This window comes from Panthera pardus, unplaced genomic scaffold, assembly GCF_024362965.1.
Source record: "Panthera pardus isolate Hobbes unplaced genomic scaffold, ASM2436296v1 HiC_scaffold_16, whole genome shotgun sequence".
Classification (NCBI taxonomy): Eukaryota; Metazoa; Chordata; class Mammalia; order Carnivora; family Felidae; genus Panthera; species Panthera pardus.
In genome coordinates, this window is record NW_026526721.1 from 104,093,143 (window position 1) to 104,099,142 (window position 6,000).

The window sequence follows — 6,000 nt, forward strand, 5'->3', positions numbered from 1 at the left end:
CATAAAAAATACATCAAAACCTAAATGTATGGTATAATACATGATTGTAAGGCATATGTCCATGTAACCAACCAACCTGTTGCAGAAACAGATCATCAGCAGTACTCTAGAAATACTCTATTCGGTGTTCCCTCCTCATCAAGTCCCTTTCCCTCAAACCCTGGAATTAACTACTGTAGTGACTTTTGGAGTCATATCTTCCTTTATTTCCTTTGCAGTTATTAAGTATTACTTTTTTCATTCCGCTTTTCCTTTCTACTTGTTTGGATGTTAGAGATGACTTGAGATATGACAATTTATATCCGTAATGTATCAAAGTCTAACGTAACCCTCTCAGAGGACAATAAAAACAATTAGGATTCTAATCACATTTTTATAATTCTAATTCCATTTACTCCTTTCCTAACCAATTTGCTACCATTTTGAAATATTTTAAAACTATATTTAAAAAAATTTTTTTTAATGTTTATTTATTTTTTGAGAGAGAGAGAGACAGACAGACAGAGTGTGAGCAGGGGAGGGGAAGAGAGAGGGAGACACAGAGTCCAAAGCAGGATCCAGGCTCTGAGCTGTCAGCACAAAGCCTGACATGGGGCTCAAACCCACAAACCAAGAGATCATGACCTCAGCTGAATTTGGATGCTTAACCTACTGAGCCGCCCAGGTGCCCATAATTCTCTATATTTTAAAATATTAAGACATTGCTATTATTTTGTGCTGTCAGTGTTCATTTAGCTTTATATATGCACTTTACTACTTTCTTTACTTTTCTCTCTCTTGTAGCTCAGACTTCTTATTTGCAGTCATTGTCCTCCTGTGCAAAGCATATCCTTTAGAATTTCCTCTCACGTGAACGTGATGGCAGTGGCATCTCTTGGTTTTTGTTAGTCTGGAATGTTTTTATTTCATCTTCTTTCTTTTATGATATATTTTTGGGTTGTAAAATTCAAGTGGCAAGTAATCTTTCAGCTCTTTGGAGATAGGACTACATTGTTTTCTGGTTTCCATTATTGCTGTTGAGAAATTGACAGTTTAATTGATGCTCCTCTGAAGTTAATACCTTTTTTCCTCTGGATGTTTTTAAGGTTTTATTTATCTTTGTCTCTAGTTTTCTGGACTCTCACTATAATGTGTCTACCATTTTTAGCTATATTGCTAAATATTGTGATTCTTGAATTTTTGGATTGGCATCTTTCACCGATTCTGGACCATTTTCAGCCATTATCTTTTCATATATTATCTTGGCTCCATAATATCTAGCTTCTTCTGACACCAACTAAATACATGTTAGACCTTTTCGTTATGTCCTCTATATTCCTTACCTTTTCTTCTGTGATTTCCATTTGTGTGTGTGTATGTGTGTGTGTGTGTGTGTGTGTGTGTGTGTGTGTGTCTTTCTATGCTGCACTGTGGATAATTTTCCTGGTCCATATTTCGACTCACTAATTGTCTCTTTAGCGGCATTAAAAACCATCCACTGAATTTTTATTTGTTACTGCCTTTTTCTTTCGCAGAAATTCTACTTGGTTCTTTTCCAAATATGTTATATTACTTTTATGATTTTATTTCATCTTCAAGCATGTCTTTCATAATTTTAAACACAAACATAATTACGTTATCGTCTTTATCTGATACTTTCTATGTCTGAAGTTGTACATGTGAGTTTTTATTTATTGCTGTGGGGTTGTTAGTTATGATTGTGTGCATGTAATTGTAGTTGAAAAAAATTGTAATAACAACTCAAAGCGTACGATGGATTCTACAAAAAGAATGTTCTTTGCTTCTGCTTGGGGTCTTGGACCACTAATAATCTAGGACCATCTTATCGGATTTAAGGATTGAGGTTCCCAGGGTAAACCAGTTTAGCCTCACTCTGAGGCTGTGGTCCTTGGAAGTCTTAGCTTACATAGAACCTGCCCATGTGTCTCCTGTTAGACCCTCTGACTTGCCCAGGTTCAGGGATTGGTAAATGTTCCCTTTACCACCAGGCCATTGAAATCAAGGTTTAAACTTTTCAGAATGGACACAGGCTCTCTGTAACTTTTCTGCTTATTGAACTCACTGGGTTATCCTTTTCTCTTTAGTTTCATAATTCCTTGATGCCTTCTTAGCTCTTTGATTTTTTTCAGGAAGACTTCACTTCAGTAAATTCAGCTCTTTTTTTAGTTGTTTATAGCAGGAAGTTCTTCCAAATAACGTATGATATTATTAAAAATAAGGGGTTTGGAGGTTTCTTTACATGGAATGAGCATTCCAGGGAGAATGGTAGGAAGTTTTCTTAGAAAAAAAAATTACAGTGGAAGAAGATGAGAAGGAAGCTCTAAGGGAAACGAAATTAAGAAAAAGTGATATATAAGAAACCTGGAGAGGTTTGCCTTTTGTACTATGGTTTAAGGGTATGAGGAATTATGGTATCGACTGGGCTCTAGTTTCCAGAGGGGAAAGGCAAAGACCCCAACGATATCAGCCCAATAACTGGTCAGACTTGGAGACTGGGGCTGTGGGCACCAGCTTTGCTAGGAAAACAGCAAAACCCTGAAAATCCATTGTTCTGGTGATCCTGGAGTACTCTTCCTAGAAGGTTAAGAAGGGAACTCTTAGTTCCAAGAATGATCACCTCTTGAAAACATTAGCAGTGGTATTCAGTGGCTTGGAGCCTCTGTGACTTCATTGCAATCTGGGATATTGGCAGGAATTATGAGCATTATTCATTTCAAAGAGTAATTTCATTTTTTAATTAAAAACCTTTTTAAAAATTATTTAATTTTGAGAGAGAGAGAGAGAGAGCGAGCACACAAATGGGAGAGGGGGCAGAGAGAGAGGAAGGCACAGAATCCAAAGCAGGGCCCAGGCTCTGAGCTGTCAGCACAGAGCCTGACACGGAGCTGGGACTCATGAACCATGAGATCATGACCTGAGCTGAAGTTGCAGGCTTAACTGACAGCCACCCAAGTGCCCCTTAAAGACGAATTTTAAATGGTTATAGAAGTTTGTAGTTGTAGCTCTGTTTTATAGCACATCATTTGTGGCCTCTGGGGTGAAATGTGGAAATCCAGATCAGAGGCATAGCTTTTCCGATGGGGAAATAGACCATGTTTTTAGTGTTGTAAACTACAGCTGTGTTCACATATATACAGAAGAAAAAATTCCTCAAAAACACATCAAATACTGACAGGGAATTTTTAATTCTTTCTTCAGACTTTTCTTTGTTTTCTAACATTTATGCAATAAATATAAATTATTCGTATAATCAAAAAATAACAGGTTATTTTAGAACAGTAACAAAGTGCTGTCTACATCACAGCTGAATCAGAACAATCCACAAATTCTTTGTAATGTGGGATTAGAATGTAATTACACCATAATATTAAAATAGAATATACTGAAAAGCAAATAGTTGGGATACAGGAGAAGGTAACTTTAGTTCTCAGGTGTAGGAAATAAAGGAAATAAAGCCAAGCAGCTCACAGAGAAATGTGGCTGCTGCCTTGTCACAGAGATTCTGTTACTCTAGGACCGTTTATAGAATCCAGAAAGACCTTTGATGGCTTCCCTCACTCTCTCTGGAAGATTCTCCTGGACAGGAGCCCTGACGTTATCTCAATCAGTGTGAAAGCCTGAGAGAGAGAGGTGGTGGGGGTGTGGTGGGGGGAGCAAGAGGGAGGGAGAGAGAAAGACTAACTTGCTTCTTGATTCAACCTTGCTTTCCAGCTGTGCTTGATGGAAACATCTGTTCTTCAGGTAAAAGGTAAACCTTTTAACTATTCATGCGTCAGATCCCATTACTGCTTTTGTAACCAGTTTTTGGAAATGAAAATTTTCAAAGTCTCAGTTGGCAAGTTAGAGGATCCCACTTTGTGTCCCTCTGGCAGTTCAGTGAGCGGAAGCTATGTCAGGAGCTTTGTTGTGGGAATACTTGGCTGGATCTTTGCTTTGACTTGGTTCTCTATCACCCCAACGACTCTGGGAAAATCACCTCTCTTGGTCTCTGCTTCTGACATCTGGTAGCCCAGCTTCCAGCTGACTCCCAATGATTGCTGCCTTCTCCTATTCATACCCTTGTTGAGTCCCCTCCCACCCTGTACCAAGTAAATAAATAGGGACAAGTATTTTTATCTATACTGCATATGTGAGAAACAGAGTTGTTCAAATAAGTGACTTGGTTAGCTTAATGGGCTAAAGGGACAAGAATCTGGTGTCACCTAATACCAAATCCACCTTCTCGTGATGCTGTTCCTTGGAGGGAGAGGAAATGAAATGAATGAAATCAGCAGTTTTGCATTCATTCCAATGGTTGCTCACAGGGTCAAGCAGTGCCCTCACACCCAGAGGAAATGCATAAACACATATTTACCCTTCGAAATTATTTTCAGTTAAAGACATCAATAAATGATGAGGAACATCAAGGGGGATGTGTACCCCTCTTTCCTCCTCTATCTTTTTAATTAATCATTCTACCCCCTTTGCTGTTGGTTCAGAGACAGATTTGCATAATATCTTGGTTGCCATGGCTGATAACATCCTTTGTTAGTTAACTCTTAATGGAGGAGTCATGAAAAAGCCTGTAAATGACCACATGAATTATGCATAAGGAACTCAACTCAAGTCATGCATATAAAATGGGCATTAAGAACACAACTTCGACTCTCTTATTCTTTAAAAAGAGCCCCACACAGGGCTTGCTAGCCTAATCTGTAGCCTTCTTATAGCACGAAATGGAGTTTGATTTATTGGTTTGAGCTAATTTACAAAATGGAGATCACCAACCAAGAAAATCAAGTTATATAAACACAGTTGGCATCTGGTAAATGATAATACACCTTTTACACTTTCCCTGTACCTTGTAGAACATTATGTAATATTCTGTGCACATGGTGACTCATGAAATCTCTTTCTTCTCCCACCCAGCCAAGAAGAACCAGTTTTAGACTGGTGTGTGATTTGCTGAAGAGCTTGGAAGGTACCAGAGGAGATTCATGTTGAAATCCCATCTCCTGTTCTCCAACCTTACTTTCTATGAAGACAAAACTTTGAAGGCAAACTGAGTTTCCACAGGAATAATCACACAGAAGGACAGACCACTGCCAATTTAGGTAGCTGGCGATGCAGGGGTGTTGCCTCCTCTCCAGCATGTCAGCCCAACTTCCTTTCAGTCTGTGCTGTCCAAGACCCAGTCTAGCTAGTTCAAACTCATCTTCTCACCAAATTCCAAGGCTATTAAAGATTCAAGGACAGGGCTCAGTTGGTTAAGCATCCAACTCTTGATTTCAGCTCAGGTCATGATCTCACTGTTCGTGAGTTCAAGCCCCATGCTGGGCTCTGCACTGACAGTGCAGAGCCTGCTTGGGATTCTCTCTCCTACCCTCTCTCTGCACCCCCATATGTTTCTCTCTAAATAAATAAATAAATAAATAAATAAATAAATAAATATTTTTTTAAAAAGGGGTGTGGGGCAGCTGGGAGGCTCAGTCAGTTATGCATCCAGCTCTTGGTTTTGGCTCAGGTCATGATCTCACAGTTTGTGGGTTTGAGCCCCACATCAGGCTCCACGCTGGCAATGCAGAGCCTGCTTGGGATTGTCTTTCTATCCTTCTCTCTCTGTCCCTCCCCTGCTCACTCTCTCTCTCTCTCTCTCTCTCAAAATAAATAAATAAACTTTAAAAAAAAGAAAGAAAGCCCATCGTCTTAAAAAAAAAGGGGGATGGGCGGGGGTGTTTGGTGTATTCTTTTGTCTGAAACTAACTAAACTCTCACATGACCTGTTGGAAAAGAGCATTCCTACATGGTTTGATTGAATCTTATTCGGAGAATTCAGTTTTGTTTTTCAATCACATGTAACTTAAGAACAGCTTGCTGATGCTTTCCCATGAGGGCAATGGAAAAATTTGAGATTTGGGTCAGCTGGCATGCATGCCTAGCCCAAGCCATCTCCATCTCTCACCACGCTACTGCCATGGCCCCTGATGTGGTCTCCTTGTCTCCCCTTCTCACTCTGTACAG

General features: G+C 39.5%; 1 long non-coding RNA gene across 2 annotated transcripts in view; it reads left to right on the forward strand.

Annotated features, from left to right (window-relative positions):
- Positions 1 to 5,631, forward strand: part of LOC128777293 (uncharacterized) — a 30,367-nt gene extending 24,736 nt beyond the window's left edge. Inside the window, exons 1-2 of one of the 2 annotated variants that reach the window (XR_008422532.1) lie at positions 3,678 to 3,748; positions 4,909 to 5,631. This is a non-coding gene — a long non-coding RNA (uncharacterized LOC128777293). Of the gene's footprint in view, positions 1 to 3,677; positions 3,749 to 4,908 lie in introns of those variants that run through there. The other variant, XR_008422531.1, reaches the window with a different exon arrangement.
- The last annotated feature ends 369 nt before the right edge of the window (positions 5,632 to 6,000 follow it).